This window comes from Pelodiscus sinensis, chromosome 2 (genome assembly GCF_052426305.1).
Source record: "Pelodiscus sinensis isolate ZL-2025 chromosome 2, ASM5242630v1, whole genome shotgun sequence".
NCBI classification, from domain to species: Eukaryota; Metazoa; Chordata; order Testudines; family Trionychidae; genus Pelodiscus; species Pelodiscus sinensis.
This window is the reverse complement of record NC_143053.1, coordinates 106,044,621-106,059,544: the sequence shown is the minus strand read 5'-3', so window position 1 is coordinate 106,059,544 and position 14,924 is coordinate 106,044,621. Positions and strand designations below refer to the sequence as shown.

The 14,924-nt window shown below is 39.7% G+C and overlaps 1 protein-coding gene across 15 annotated transcripts in view; it reads left to right on the top strand.

Moving 5' to 3' along the window:
- The window catches only part of CDKAL1 (CDKAL1 threonylcarbamoyladenosine tRNA methylthiotransferase), a 585,431-nt gene that overhangs the window by 144,371 nt on the left and 426,136 nt on the right, over window positions 1-14,924 (top strand). The gene's annotated exons all lie outside the window — the stretch shown is intronic.

Genomic DNA, 14,924 nt, shown 5'->3' with positions numbered 1-14,924 from the left:
AAGGAGGTTTTCTTGAGAGTTTAGACAGGTGCAAAGCTGCAAATAATTACAATCCTAAACAAAACCATAACAGCAGTTGTACAGCAGCTGTCAGGCTTGACCTGTGACAGGTATATCCTGATAATGAGACTGAGCAACTTGAGTTTATGGCACATGAAGTTTAGACTTGTTTGTAGTGTGAAAACTACCTCATGTAAAAGGGGTCAGTTTCCTCCACTTAAGAATAAATCTGAACAAATTACAAATTTCAAAATATATTTGGAGTGAATATTGGTATAAGAGTAGAATGATCCTCACTGCAGTAGTCTTCAATAACTGTTTAATGGCTATAATGGACTTAGGCTAAATAAAATGTTGTCATACACTGGTAGTAAGAAATGTATTCACCTTTGTCACCTAGAACAGCTATTGAATAGATATGTTAATGGTAGCCACTATATCAGCACTCAGGTACCCTCAAAGTAAGCTGTAACATTCAGCCTTTCAAAGGGAAAGCCAAAGGCAAACAAGCAAACAACATTTACACAATGGCAGAGAACATAAGAATGGCCATACTGAGTCTGAACAAAAGGTCCATCTAGGCAAGTAGCCTCCAGAGAGTGGCCAATGCTAGATATTTCAGAGCAAATTGATAGAACAGATAATCATCAAGTGATGCATCTACTCTTGCCCATTCCCAGCTTCTGGCAGAGGCTAGGGACATATCCCTAATAAAGTGAGGTACTCTGGGAAGTAAAGGCCTATATAAGAGGATAAATTCAAATCAAGCTAGGCAACTCTAGCTATATTAATTGTGTAGTAGGAGTCAATGTACCTTGATTCAAACTTTTGTGTTGACTTCCCTTACTCCTCGCAAAGGAGAAATGTTGCGGTCAACTTCCCTTAGTCCTTGCAAGGAGTAAGAGTACGGATGCCCTCAACATTCCATTTAGCATCTCCTTACTAAAATCCCATGTAATTAGTAAAATGTGCAGTTTACTTCATGTTTAATCAGTTAACCAATTAAGGGGGCTGCCCCTCTGCTACCTCTATCAGAGGCAGCAGCATGGAAATAGGGAAAGCTGCTGCGAAGTAGCCTTTGTCTGGAGCGGTCCCGAGCTCCCCACTGACAGAGGCTGCTCTTCATCCCATGGAGGAACCTCTGTCCACGGGAACCTGGGAAGTCTGAGAGAGAGGCAGCAGTGTTGGATGGCAAGGGGGTCTCCAGGAGTGGGGCCAGGAGCACACTGGCTGCCAGCCTTGTCCCTGGCAACTATCGAATAGTCATGTAACCCATAAAATTTCATGAGGTTACATGACTATTCAGTTACCCGATAGCTGACATTCCTCGTATAGGTATGTAATACCAGTGATAACTGATAATCACTGTTAGGCCAATGTGCCCAAATAAATTCAAAGTAGGAATGAAATAAACTAGCCCCCATCACATAGGAGATATAATAAACTGGCTTCCAATAAACATATTTCATATCCATTCTGTGTTTTTTTGTAAATTATTCTTGTCTTAAAATCTATCTGGTGGCTGTGATACTGGCAAAACAGGCTGTCTCTTCGATTGAACCTACGGTACATAGTGGTAGAGTTGTGCAAATAATTTTTCGGTTCATTCGCTAAACAAACAATATAATAATAACATTTTAGTTCAGATGGATCCAAAACTAATTTACCTTGTTAAAACAAAACCTTGTTTTGGATTGAACAACATGTTTTGTTTTCAGACATTTGCAATGGTGAGGCTGTGTTGATGCCAAACTTCCTCCACCTTACCCACTCACTCATGGTTCAAGTCCCTGCCACACATCAAGCTGAGGAGGGATTATAACCAAAGGCTCATGCATCCTGGTTGAATGCTCCAATGACTAGACTATTGGTAAAAAGGGGGACACTGGCATCATCTTCTCCTTCATTTTGTGAATGGCACCAATGTTCCCTTGCAAATGTGAATGCAGCTCCAAAAATATTTGGGGACCATAAACTATTTGGGGAATTCATGCAAAATTCCACATGTGTGTCAATGATTTAGAAATGTAATGTGATTAATTTATGAGTAAAAATGTATTCTCTTAATTGCTAGACCCTATATTTAAACAGTAAATCTAAAATCAAGAATCCTACCCCACTCTGCAAAATCATGAGATGATTTTAAAAAATCATTATATTTGTTTTGAAACAAACTTAAGTTCTTTTTACTTACCTTCTCATTTTTGAGCCTTTGTATTACTCAGATGACCTATTTCAGGCTTTTCTGCACAACCATGAAGTTTAGAAACATCGTTGTTAGGTTGTTTTAAATTAAATCTAGCATTCTGAAGTCACCTGAAAAATGGTAATTTTAAGAAAAGCACCAAATATTGTGAGATTTGTGGTAAAACCACAAAGTACATCCCTAAAAGCTTCCTCTGAAAAGTGAAAAGGAAGGAAGGAAGTGCTATCTTTCTTGTGCTGCATCACTAATATTAGATTCTGGTGGTCATATTAACCCTGTTATAACTTGTGCAACCGAAATAATGCATTTTTACATTATTGAAACTGCCTTTCGATGCAGTTGAAATTGATTGGAATTATATCAACAATTTTGTTATGATCCAGAACAGCAGTTCTCAACTGCCGGTCCGCAACTGATGTCATGCCATGAGCCTCTGGCTGCTGAAGCTGGATGTTCGTGGTGGCTTTGGGGGCCAGGGCTCACTCCAGCCCTCCTGAGCTGCTGTACAGCAGCCAGCTTCAGCTCTGGCAGCCATGGTAGCTGATTTTGTACCTCCCTCCCTCCTCTCCCCTCCCATCCCGGCTTGGCCGGGGATCCGTGCTCCTCCCCCGACCTCTACCTATGGGGGCACGAAACGTGGTTGGGGCGGGGGAGGGCACAAAGGAGGAGGGAGCGCGTGTGCCACCAACGGCCACTACCCCTGTCAGTGCAGCTGTATTAGCCATGCTCCCTAGAGGGGGCATCCTTGTTCTGGGAAATGTGGGGGTGGGGTCAAAGGGCAAAGGGGTGTTGGGTGTGGTGGGGTCACGGCACAAGATGGTGTTGGCATGGGTTCTATGGGTCAGAGGTTAAAGGGTCAATGGGCACAGGATGTGGGGTGGAGGTCAAAGGGTGTTAGGCACTGGGAAGCAACGCATTGAGGGAGGGCTGGGGGTGGGCAGGGATTAGAGGTCAAAGGGCAAGAGGGGGTGGGTTGCAGTAGGTCATGGTTATGGAGCCAGGTGTGGTGCAACTCATGCTTCTGTCTCAGGGCAGCAGATCTGAGCAGGGACGGGGGGTCCTCAGAGCTTGTGGAACAGGCAGTTGCAGGATTAGTGGTACAGGATCAAGGTTTGGCACAACAGCCATGGAGTTTGTGGAGCAGGGGCACCGGGTTAGTGGGGCAGGATCCAGGGAAATGGGAGGTTGTCAATTTTAAGTCAGGGGTCACTGGGGCACAGTGTGCTAAGGTTGGAAGTGAGAGTGGATTCAGAACAGGCTCCAGGCAAGACAGAGGTGATTGACAAAAGGAATTGGCAGCAGGGGGTGTTGGGAAGTGGGAGACAGTGGCTACTGGGGTGACAGGCTTGGCAAGACAGACTTGTAAGGTAATGGGATTAGTGGGATATAGGGGATATCAGATGATGGGTTTGGCAGGTTTAATAATACAGAGATACAGAGTACCAGGGTTAGCTTGATGGGGTCAGAGGGTTTTGGGGTTCGAGATATAGGGGTGTACAGTGACAAGACTGGGTGAGTGGTTTGGTGGATAGGGAACATTGTATTTCCATATTTGCATATTCATTATTTGCACAATGAATATGAAAATATACAAATAAAATGTTACAAGTCCGCCAAAAGTTTGTTAATGGGTTTGCCGGTCTGCAGTATAAAGAAGGTTGGGAACCACAGCTCCAGAAGGAAAATCATTCACCTTCTCTATTCACTGTATTGACTCTGCAGGGCTAAAGAGGAATAAAAAGAAACAAATTATTGTTGTCAGTCACCTCCATATATATAGCCTCCTTGATTATTGGCTTTAAAGTATTTAATATCTTATTTTTTCATACGGAAACTATAGTAGGCAATTGACTTACCAAACACTTAGGCCTTAGTTCTTCCCTGCCTTGCATCTTTTGGCATCACTTACACCATTGCAAAGTGGGCATAACATGCTACAAAATCAGAATTATAGCATTTTGCATTCAGATGGACAGTTACCTTGTACAGTCATTTACAAGAGCATAACAGACAATAAGGGACATATTGTATTGTATACTAAGCTATAAATTAAATAGGACTGAAGTAGTATGTTGGCTCTGAGGGACAATTTGAAACCTACATGTACAGAGTTAGTGCTAATTGCTAATATATCAGTGTTCATCCTGAGAGTATGCTCAGCACTCCAACTTTATTGATGCCTGAATAGTGTTGTTCTAAGTTCTTGGGCAGTTCATACAGTGCTTGCTTGACTCATCCAACTTCAGTGTGCTTGTTAAATAGTACAAAATTGACTACAAACAAAGGTGGAACTGAGTGTGTAGTGTATTTTCACTGGCCATATTGAGAGAAGCAATACTAAAACCTTAAAATAATCAGAAGGAATTTAGATGTTATATACTTTATTTCTGTGATGTAATAATTAAGATGTTGCCACTAAGCTGTTGTAAGTAAAGATATTTGTAAATGATTTGAAGCATTGAAATGTCTTGAGAAATGTTACAAAGGTGCCTGCAATGAGACTCACGTTGCAGCAATTTGTAGCTAGAAAATTAAATTATTCAACATCATATTTAACTCTTGCTCTATGATATGTAATTTATGATGTTCCAGGATGGGCAAGTCAAAGATTTAACCCAATACATATGTCTTATAGAGGAGCTTCAAACTCAGCATACTTTCACTCTAGTGAACCCCTAGAAGGAGGAGTATCCAAGAGGTTACTCTGAAATTCTGATTGTAGTCTTAAAATTCTGTAAAATGGTACATATTTTGTCAAATATCTTAATATAATCACGCTATTTTCAATTTGTTGTCAAGTATTTTTTAAATAAATAACTAAAATAATTGAAAATTGTGTGATTATTTTGTTGTTGTGTTTGTGTTATTTTGACATTTAAAGTAGGCAGAACTTTTCAGAAGCAGAGCAACCTGGCTGGTAGATGACAGTGGAATGGAAGAGGCTGCTGGGTCACTCTAATTCCTGAGGTTCCCACTGCTGTGGTGAATGCAGGAGACTTAATCCCTACTACCGCCCACACCAGGTCTTCTGGTAATCCCACAGCCTGCTCTGGGCCCAACAGGCTACCATCAGTACGGGGGACTATCCCATCTATAGGATGGTTGGGTGGCTGCTGCAGGGCCCACTGAAGTGTGGGGTCTGGGGTGGTTGCTCTGAACTGTCCTATGGACAGGATGACTCTGGTCTGCACTGTAAAGTTAGCATTAGCTTTGACTTCACTGTAAAAAATTTCACTCTGCAATGTGGTTAAGTTGATCTAAAACCTAGTGTAATTCTGCAGTCGACCTGAATACTGAAGAGTTTACTGTAGCAATGGAGGAACTCCTTCTGTCACTGTAGTTAAGTAATTATACTTCATCAGTGATGCTGCAGAATTTCTAGTGTACATATAGCCTTACATTTACTTCTGTTATTTTAGTTGCACCAATTTAACTAAACTGATGAAAACCCCTGTGCTAACAGTACGGTTATGTTAGTCCAAAACTGGATGTATTGGCTTAGCTTGCACCTGCACATTTTATAGAGATACGGTTAAGCTGATGTGGTCTACATATAAATTTATTTATACACGTTCACACTCAAAAATACACCAATTTAACTGAAGTAATTTAAAAATGCAGCTTTAGATAAAATAATATTACTTCTATGTGTTGACCAGGACTTGGACTACACAGATTTGCAGTATAGTTAGTCTGTGTAACCATGTGTTCCTATCATTATTGTTCTCCTCTGCCCCGACTCCCATTCCTTCCCACTCTTTTATATCAACTTGTTTTTATTTGAAATTATGCTATACATTTGCCAAAGCATGGGGGCTCTGTTTCTATATTTCTATATATTTTCTGGCACTCTGGGTGCCTAAGCTAGCTAGCTAGCTAACTTTTCTTAGAGAAAAATAATCAGTACTGTAATTGCAATGTCTGGATGTGCAAAACTATACAACTCTGTTGCCATCCATAACCTTCATTGACTGTCTCAGCAATTCAAGCAAATTCACTTAACATGGGACAAAATACAGTTCTTTATTTTTTCCATATGTAAGTAGCTATTTGATTATGGTGGTAGGCACTATGGTAATATGAATAATAAATAATGATTTAATCTACAAAATAGATTTGTACTTTAGAAAGAATAATTCATGTTTAGCTATTGTTAGATGAATTTGTTTAAATTTAAAATGTAATGAGACCATCTAACGACAGCATAAAACAGGCATTCTTGTTATAGGGGCTCCCAACACTATGCCTAGTTAATAATGTCAGATTATGAACAGTCTCCATAGCCTGTTTCTTAATAAGTTATACAAATAACTGTTTCTTCTCTGAGACAAACTTGCTCTCAAAAAAATATAAGTGACTCAAATATGCTTTTAGTCATTTACTTAATCAGTCGAGGCCCATTTAAAGTTTTGATTACTAGTGAATGAAACTATGATGTACATATGTGGTACTCTAGTAATACAGTATTTGTTTTATCAGTTGTCCAAAATAATTTATTTAAAGTGTGTCAAGTCTGCAGAATTATCAGGTCTGTTAAAACCTTATGTTGTGCCGGGCAATGTTTAGAATATTTGTGTATCTAGGCCTATACAGTTTGCCTGTTAATGACGGTTGATTGGAAATAAATTTCATGTAACTCTATTAACCATTCTTGTACATCTGCTATATAATGGCTGATTTCTATCAAATTAGATGCGCCCTGTTATGATTTGATTTTAGCCTAGGAAAATCTTTTTGAAGGTGCTAATCTAAGAACAGCTTAATTTTCAAAAGTGCTTCTCCCAGGTTTTTTGTAATAAAAGTAATTTTAAAAATAACCCAAGTTGTACTGTATGTATGTTGTGTACTCCTTCCTTAAAGGCAAGCTGCAAATCTGATTTGACATGCACTTAATGTTCTAGATGCATTGACTGACTGGCAAGTCTGACCACACGCTGAAAAATGAAAGCTGGCCTCCCACTTAAGTTTTCTTGTAAACACTTCCAAACTGCAGCTGTGCCCCATGTTGCACTGTGGAATGAGCACACACATAGTTAGCCATGCGTACACTCCCCAATGTGCAGCAGGGCCACAAATCACTGAGCAAAGCCAGAGAAGCAATTGAACAAAGATGTCAAGGTGAATTTGCAAATAGTTCTTTTCTGTTTTCCTAACCTGACTAAACATTATTAGAGACACTATCAAATAGTTCATTTTATTGTTCAGTTTACAAAAATGTTCCACCACAAACACCACTATGCGCACATATGACTTCTTAAAACAAATCCCCAAATATCAGTTAATTTCAGAAACATGTGAAGATGATAGCCAGGTGACCCTCAGGCTACAGACTTGGCAAAGGGTTTGTTTCAAATTTTACATGCCTTGAAAGCAGTATTTTTTATGAACAAATGTCCTGTTTTTGTCTAGCTAATGCCTTTTTAGTCCCCCAGCCTTGAATTATAAAAGGCTTGATTGTGCTTATCCTGCCCAGGTGTTCAAGCATGGGAGAAAGCTGCACATGTCATCCTTTCTCCCCTTTTGCTTCACTGTAGCCACAGTGCTAGTCCTTGCATTCCAAGTATTTAGTGTCAGAACAGGTATGAATTAACATAATGTTAAACATTTTCATTGTAAGTCTTTGCAGAAAGAATAGGAGTATTTTTACACCTAGATAATTAATTTGATCTAAACTCCAGTGGAGACGTGTGGTCCTGTCACTTCTACTTGCCAGCACCCTGGGCAGTTCTTCATGGCTGTGCCACCACCAGTGGGGTTGTACAACCCCAGGCAGGAGACACCACAGATTGGGGTGGGGCTCAGAGTGGTAAACTTCACTGCCTAGAAGAGAGTTGAAACAACGGCAGAAAAAATGTGAATAGCTGCACCATAATTGTTAAGCAAAAAAAAAAAAAAAAAGATCCTGCCCCTTTAAAACTGTGGGTTAGGCTTTTTGGTCACATCAAGCTTCCACCGGCTGCCACCGCCATTTTGCTGTGCTGGATGGCTCCCCTACACCCAGTGAGCACAGGGACCCAGGGGCCTTTTGTAGGGGTGCATGGGGTGGCTTCATGAGCCATGGAGGGGCTTCGTGAGCTGCACTTTCAGGGGGTGAAGAGCCACATGTGGCTCACGAGCTGCAGATTAGCCACTCCTGGCCTAAAAGTAGATACTGGTGTGGGGCACTGGCTTCCAGGAGAGACAGGACCACACTTCTCTCTGTTGGCCTCAGTGTTTCTTGGGAGCAAAGCCATGCGGATCAGCAGATACAGATGTTTATCCGAGGATAGCCACATCCCTGGGTAGACCTTTGTATCTGCTCAGGGCTCTACTGTGTTTACCCATAGGGGTCACTAAAGCCAGCTGACACCATGTTAAACAGAGCAATTTTTGTCAGTACTGTTTACCACCTGTTAATTATAACATAATTTCCCACTGAAGATGAGGCTTGAGCTGAGAAATCTCACACCAGTAGATACCACAGCAAGGGAGCAGAACCACCCTGTTTGTTTGCATTCATCCAGGCCAGTAGATTTGTCATAGTGGGAGGCTGTAGAAAACTCAGATGCTTAGTGTGCAACACTACAAATCTTGAGTAACATTGCTTCCAGTTTTTCCCATTAGTGCTGATTTCATTCTTCCTCCCATGCCCTGCCCATCAAGGTTGTGGATATGAGTTTTAAAAGCTGATGAGTGCTGTCTTTAAATACCGTATTTTTAAGGCTTTTGTGACATATGTCATGTGGCATTTTAAATGTTAATGCGGAACAGAAATCAAAACATAAACAAACACTCAGCTATAACCATAAATGTAGCTGGTAACACAACATGCTAAATTTTGGAGAGATAGTTATACTCACAGTTATGTGAATGGCTCCAGACCCACATATGCAACCACTATTAACCAAAAGAGCCTCATGACTACTTTGTGCCCTGTGTACCACCCACCAATCAGACACATGAAATAGTACATATATAACTATAATTATAATCAAATACTGTAAAATGTTCAAGTACGTTTTCAATACAATGAAAACTAAATTAAGCTAATTTAGTTACAGCATGCATTTAATTGCCTGGCTGTTAGTTTGATGTATGGTTCTTCTGAGACATAAGCTGGATAAAGTTGGGTTCTGAGTTTGTGGAAATTTGAAGGGACACTTTTGTGTGTGCTGCAGAATGAGAGGATTTTGCGTTTTGCTTTTAATCTTTGAAAGTTCAGAGAAGGATGCTTCACATCTGTAAGTTGAGTTGAACATTGAAATAAACCTTCAGACTAATTTTGAGATTTTTGGAAGATGGCTTTCTAACTTCCAGAAGTTCACACTTGTATTTTGACAGAATTCTAAGATAACATCCTTCATCATTTAAGTATTGTCTGTGTTCTTTGTTTCTAAATGTATTTGTTCTAGTTTAGTTGCATTTATATCTTCCCACCCCCCAATACAGAAGAGAAATATTTATTGACTACTTCTGCCCTTTTTTGTATTATTGATAATCCTACCATTCCCATCTATGAACGGAATTCTTAGGATTCTTTTTTTTCCTAGTATTCATGATTTTCTATGTCAGATCTCCCAAATTTTCCCAGGATAAACCAGTTAATTATATTTGTAGGGGAGGAAGCAGAGTATTTTTCTTTGCCTCTTGATTTCCATTCTTTGTTCTGCATGTTTGTCTGCTATATTGTGAGCTCTATAGGACAGTGTCTATCTATTTTTGTGACTTGTAGAGTCATGAGGACTGACAGTGCTAAACCAGCCAAATCAGCACCCAGTAAAATTGTGAATTAAGAATGTTTTAGTCTTTGGTATTTCATATTAGATTTTCTATTATACTGATTTGATATTAAAGTATTTCTGGTAACATCACAATGCTAACCCTTACCAAATGAGTCTACAACACATCCCTAAACGCTACATAACTATCAATGGGCAGAATTCAAACATAATTTGAACATGAATTGTCATTTGAGTGCTCTTAAAAATTGTTCTGAGTTAAACGTAGAAATGTAGAATTTTATTTCAGTATATTTTGCAGATTCAGATCTAGTTTATTTGGATCTTTCCCCCTCTTTCTCTTGCCTCCCCCTCCCTGGATTAATGCAAAATGTTAAGGAGTTTACTTGTTTGGTTTTTATTTGCTAGTGAAACTGAAAATGTTGTATAGTATTGAATAAATGTTTGTCCTAGAACAGTAATTATTTTGCATTGACTTCTTTGTCTTGAAGTTTTTAAGATTCTTACTTAAAACATGTACAGGCGAGAAAATTGAGGTAAATGTCTTTGAAAGTCATAAAGACAGGAAGGGTAATATTTAAAGGAATATATGCATCAATTTTCTACACTCTCATTAAAGGCTCCAATAAAATAGGGGGTCTTGGACGTGTGCCTTGCCATCCTTTTTTTTTTTTGCAAGTGACAGTTTTAAAAGGTTGCTAATTGTTAGTTAGTTAGTAACTTGGAAATTATTTTAACTTCACTAATTAAAAATGTGGGTAATATGAAGATGATATGGGATTCTGTCTGTTTTTATTGTTAGCAAAGTAACTATAGTTTTATCCTTAAGATTCCACCCAACTCGAAACCAAGTGGAATGTCTTAGTTTTTCCAAAAGGAACCAGATAATCTTACTTTATAGTGTGCAGTCTGGTATAAACCCCCGAGAAGTCCTACCTTGTTTAGGGATATAGTCAAACTGTTATGATTACGTCAAAAGTTCTGAATTTCTTCTAAACTAAATTTCTGCAATACGTCTGTTACGAGATGTAACTTGATTTTCTGTAGAAATATCATTTCCAGATGTCCGTGTCTGAGGCGGTCTACATTGGGAAGGTTTGGTGACAGTGCTGTTGACATACAAAAGTCACCAAAAGTGAAAACTGGTCAAACCAGTTTTTCTGTCTCCCATTGTTGATATTTCACTGCAAAATTGCTAGCACCCTGATGACAGAGCAATGTGGGTAAGTATTCCACAGTGCAGTATTGTGGGAAGGCAGAGTTGATCCCTGCACTTCTTGGGATTCCCTCGTAGCTCTGTGAATTCTCTGTGTTAAGGAGTGTCAAAGCAGCACAGCAGTCTCTCCAGCTTTCCCCCTGCAGCAGCAGTCCGTCTGCTGCTGTGCTCCGTCTACAGAGAAGAACAAAAGCATTCCAGTTATTTGCTTTTTGTTCCCCAAAGGAAGCAGCTCACTCAAGTGTCAGATACTTCCTGGAGCTTTCAAAGAGGTAGAGCACATGCCTTCAGGGCAGCAGAGATCACAAAACACTGAGCACAGCCATCAGGGCAGGCATTGTGGGATAGTGGCAGAAGTCAATTCCCTTGACAAAACAAACAGCAGAGTCCATGCTGGCTCTTTGCCAACAGTGAAGAGAGGGGAAAAGATAGAAGTCTCTTGTAGGGGTGGAAATTTTTTGTTGCCAAAACTGGGTGTTTTTCCCAACAAGTCACACTGCAGTATAAACACACTCAAGGTGACAAAAAAATGACTGTATAGACAAGGCCTAAGACACCAAGAGTTTTCTGCCACTGTTCATATCAGGCTACGTCTAGACTGCACTGCTTTTCCCGGATACCTCCAGTATCCGGGAAAAGCCATGCCGCATCCAAGAAACGTGTCATATTTTTTTTGGAAAAAATTCGAAAAAGCGGACAAGCTCTTTCGCCATTACTGTAATCCTTGTTTTATAAGGAATAAGGGATGTGTCAAAAGAGCAAATAAGGCACGCCAAATTTCAGAAAAGCCTGTTTTGACAGTAAAGTGGAAAAAGATACTCAATTCATGTACCGCAAATTGCGTTTCTTTTTCTGATTTATCATTGCAGTGTAGATAGACCTAGCCTCAGTTTCTGCTGCAAAAATTGCATTTTATAAAAAGAAATGGAAAAAAAAAATAAAAAAATAATAATCCAGAAATCCTGCAGCTCTCTACTTCTATGTTTGCTAGGTGAAGTGTTGCCTCAGATGAGAGATTGTCATGATTTTACTAAGAATTGGTGGTTAATATATAAAGAATTACCCAAAAGACTGTCTTGCTAGTAATAGTCCTATGTTATAAAGATGAAAGTTTGTGCCATCTGTTGCTAGAAAAATTACCACAGTATACCACCTGGTGTTTCATTGCTCACAAGGATTTCATCCAGATAAACACTGGTTTCCTTAATAAATATTGAAGGAGAAAAAGAAAGCAGGAAGAAGATAAGAGGCAAAGGCATTTTTTCTTTACTGAATAAAACTATTCAGATCATTGTTGTTTCGTTTAGTTCATCTGTCACTGAAAACAATTTTCTTTTCATTTTGAAAATTGGAGATGGGGAGTAACATTAAACAAAAACATTACTCAGTGATTGGTATAATGTTCTGAGCAGTATATGATTTAATTTAGAGCAGTGGATGGCCACCTGCTGTACTTTTGTTCTAGTGACAGTCTGGCAAGTGGTTACATGTTTTAGTTCTTTTTAATTTGTCATGTGTATTTGGAGCCACCTGAGTGAGCTGAAAACTATTAATCCAGTACAGAATGATAGAACATTTGGATGTTGGGTGTTGAATGGAGAAAACAGCCCCTTTTTTACAGTCACTTTTTGAATAATCACAAAACATTTTTACCATGTTGATATAACATCTGAACATTTTAACTTTATCTGAGTTAATCTTCTTTTCTTATCTAAATAATTAAAATAAAGTAAAAAGGACTCTGATACTGTTTGGTATTGTGATTACTAACTATAATCCAGCACCTGCCTCTTGTACTTGTTGCGATGATTTTGGCAGGGTAATTGATGATTGGGGGAAATTACCAACTTCAATTAATTAATTAAATCAGAATTGACCAGATTGTGGCCTGTGGACCAAAGATAACTTACGGCATTGTATAGTATCACTTTTAACAAATGAGATATAACCCTTGGGTGTCTGCCAATTTAACATCAGGATTCACATTTGGGCAAATTTTGTGCCACTGATAATACTAGTTATGGTGAAAATGGAAGCAATTTCAAAGTTGGTAAGCCTAAAATCTACCCATTTTGCATTTTTCTTTTAATTCAATCAATATATATTATGTGTTGAGGGCTTGGGAGAAAGGGAGGAGAGGGGTGGAGTTGTAAGTTATATGACTTGATGTAAAATTTACAACAAACAATCTGTGAAATATTGGTTCATAGTACATATGTGTCTCCCAGTAAACTTGCTATAGGAATGAAAAAAGATTTCCAGTAGAAATCTTTTGGAGTAGAAAATACACACCTGAAATATAAGACAATGTGGGCGCAATATTTTTGCCTTAAACACTGCAGTGTCCTTCAGTCTATAGTTAAAATCTTGGTAATATAACTCTTGATGATACTCTTAGTGATAATTCAAATTCTGCTAAATCTGGGAATAATCCAGTTTTTACTTAATGATTTAGGTCCCTCTCAGCAGAGCTGCTATCACAGGTAATGAGAGGTGGAATGGACAGTGATGCAGTTTTAGGTCTGAGAAGAGGAATGTTCTAAACTTGATTTGATAACTAATGTGAACATATCCTGGAAGAAAAAGTTTTGTTGTTGTTATTCCCCTTATTTTAAAATTGGCAGCAAGAACAACGGTTAACTGGTTATCAGGTGCTTAGGCAGTGTGTTAACTGAAACATTTTCTTGCCTATTATGTATAACTAGCTGGAGTTACCCGGCGTTGCTCGGGAAACCGGAGGGACAAAATGTAGAAAAATAGTAGTCCACTATCTTTTTTTGAAAGGTAGAAAAGTTGCACTGATTTCTATAGGGATTAAAATATAGGTCTGTGTCATCCCTAGAAGGGGGTGGAGCGTGAGGGGAGGTTACATGAGGGAGGGATGCCCCAGCTCGTGCCTGGGGCTGCAGGTGAGGCAGGGGGCAGGGAGGGTGTCCAAGCCGTTGTGCACGTTGGGGTCAGGGCACTGTGTGCCAGCGCGGGGGGGCGGGGAGGGAGAGGGTCACTTATGTAACCTCGCGGGCGGGAGGGGGCGAGTCCCGGATGGCACTGAAGACCGCAGGTGGCGGGCACGGGACCTAGGGTGGGCAGGGCAGCCCCTGCAACGTGGCGGGTTACTTCTTGGTTTTTACAGTTTGAGCTCGGGCCCAATTGGGTCCAAAAATACCTTAAAACCTTCTCCTGGATGAAAGGTTATCCCATGCAAAGTTTGGTTGCGGTAGCTCTTATAGTGTCCAAGTTATTAGCACACAAACTTACAAACATTCTCCTTTATATATTAGATTAAGAAGAGTAGAGATTTATCTGAAAACTGTCAAGAGTGCAGTCCATCTACACTCCCATTAATTCATAAATGGTAAATGTTTAAGAACTTTCTTTTGTATTCCTTATATCTGAATTATCAAACAAAACATAGATGGTTCTTTGAGTGATATGTAATGTTCATTCCAATGTGTGGGGCTGCGCCATGTGCTTGTTTGTTGGAAGACTTTTCTGTAGCGGTACAGGCAGTCCCCGGGTTACGTACAAGATAGGGACTGTAGGTTTGTTCTTAAGTAAGTTGAATCTGTATGTAAGTCGGAACTGGCGTCAGTCGCTGCTGAAACTGATCAGTTTCAACAGCGGCTGAATCTGGACACCAGTTCTGACTTACATACGGATTCAACTTAAGAACCCCAGGCATCCCCAAGTCAGCTGCTGCTGAAACTGATCAGCGGCTGATTCCAGGAAGCCCGGGGCAGAGCAATTCTGCCTCGGGCTTCCTGTAGTCAGCGCTGGTCAGTTT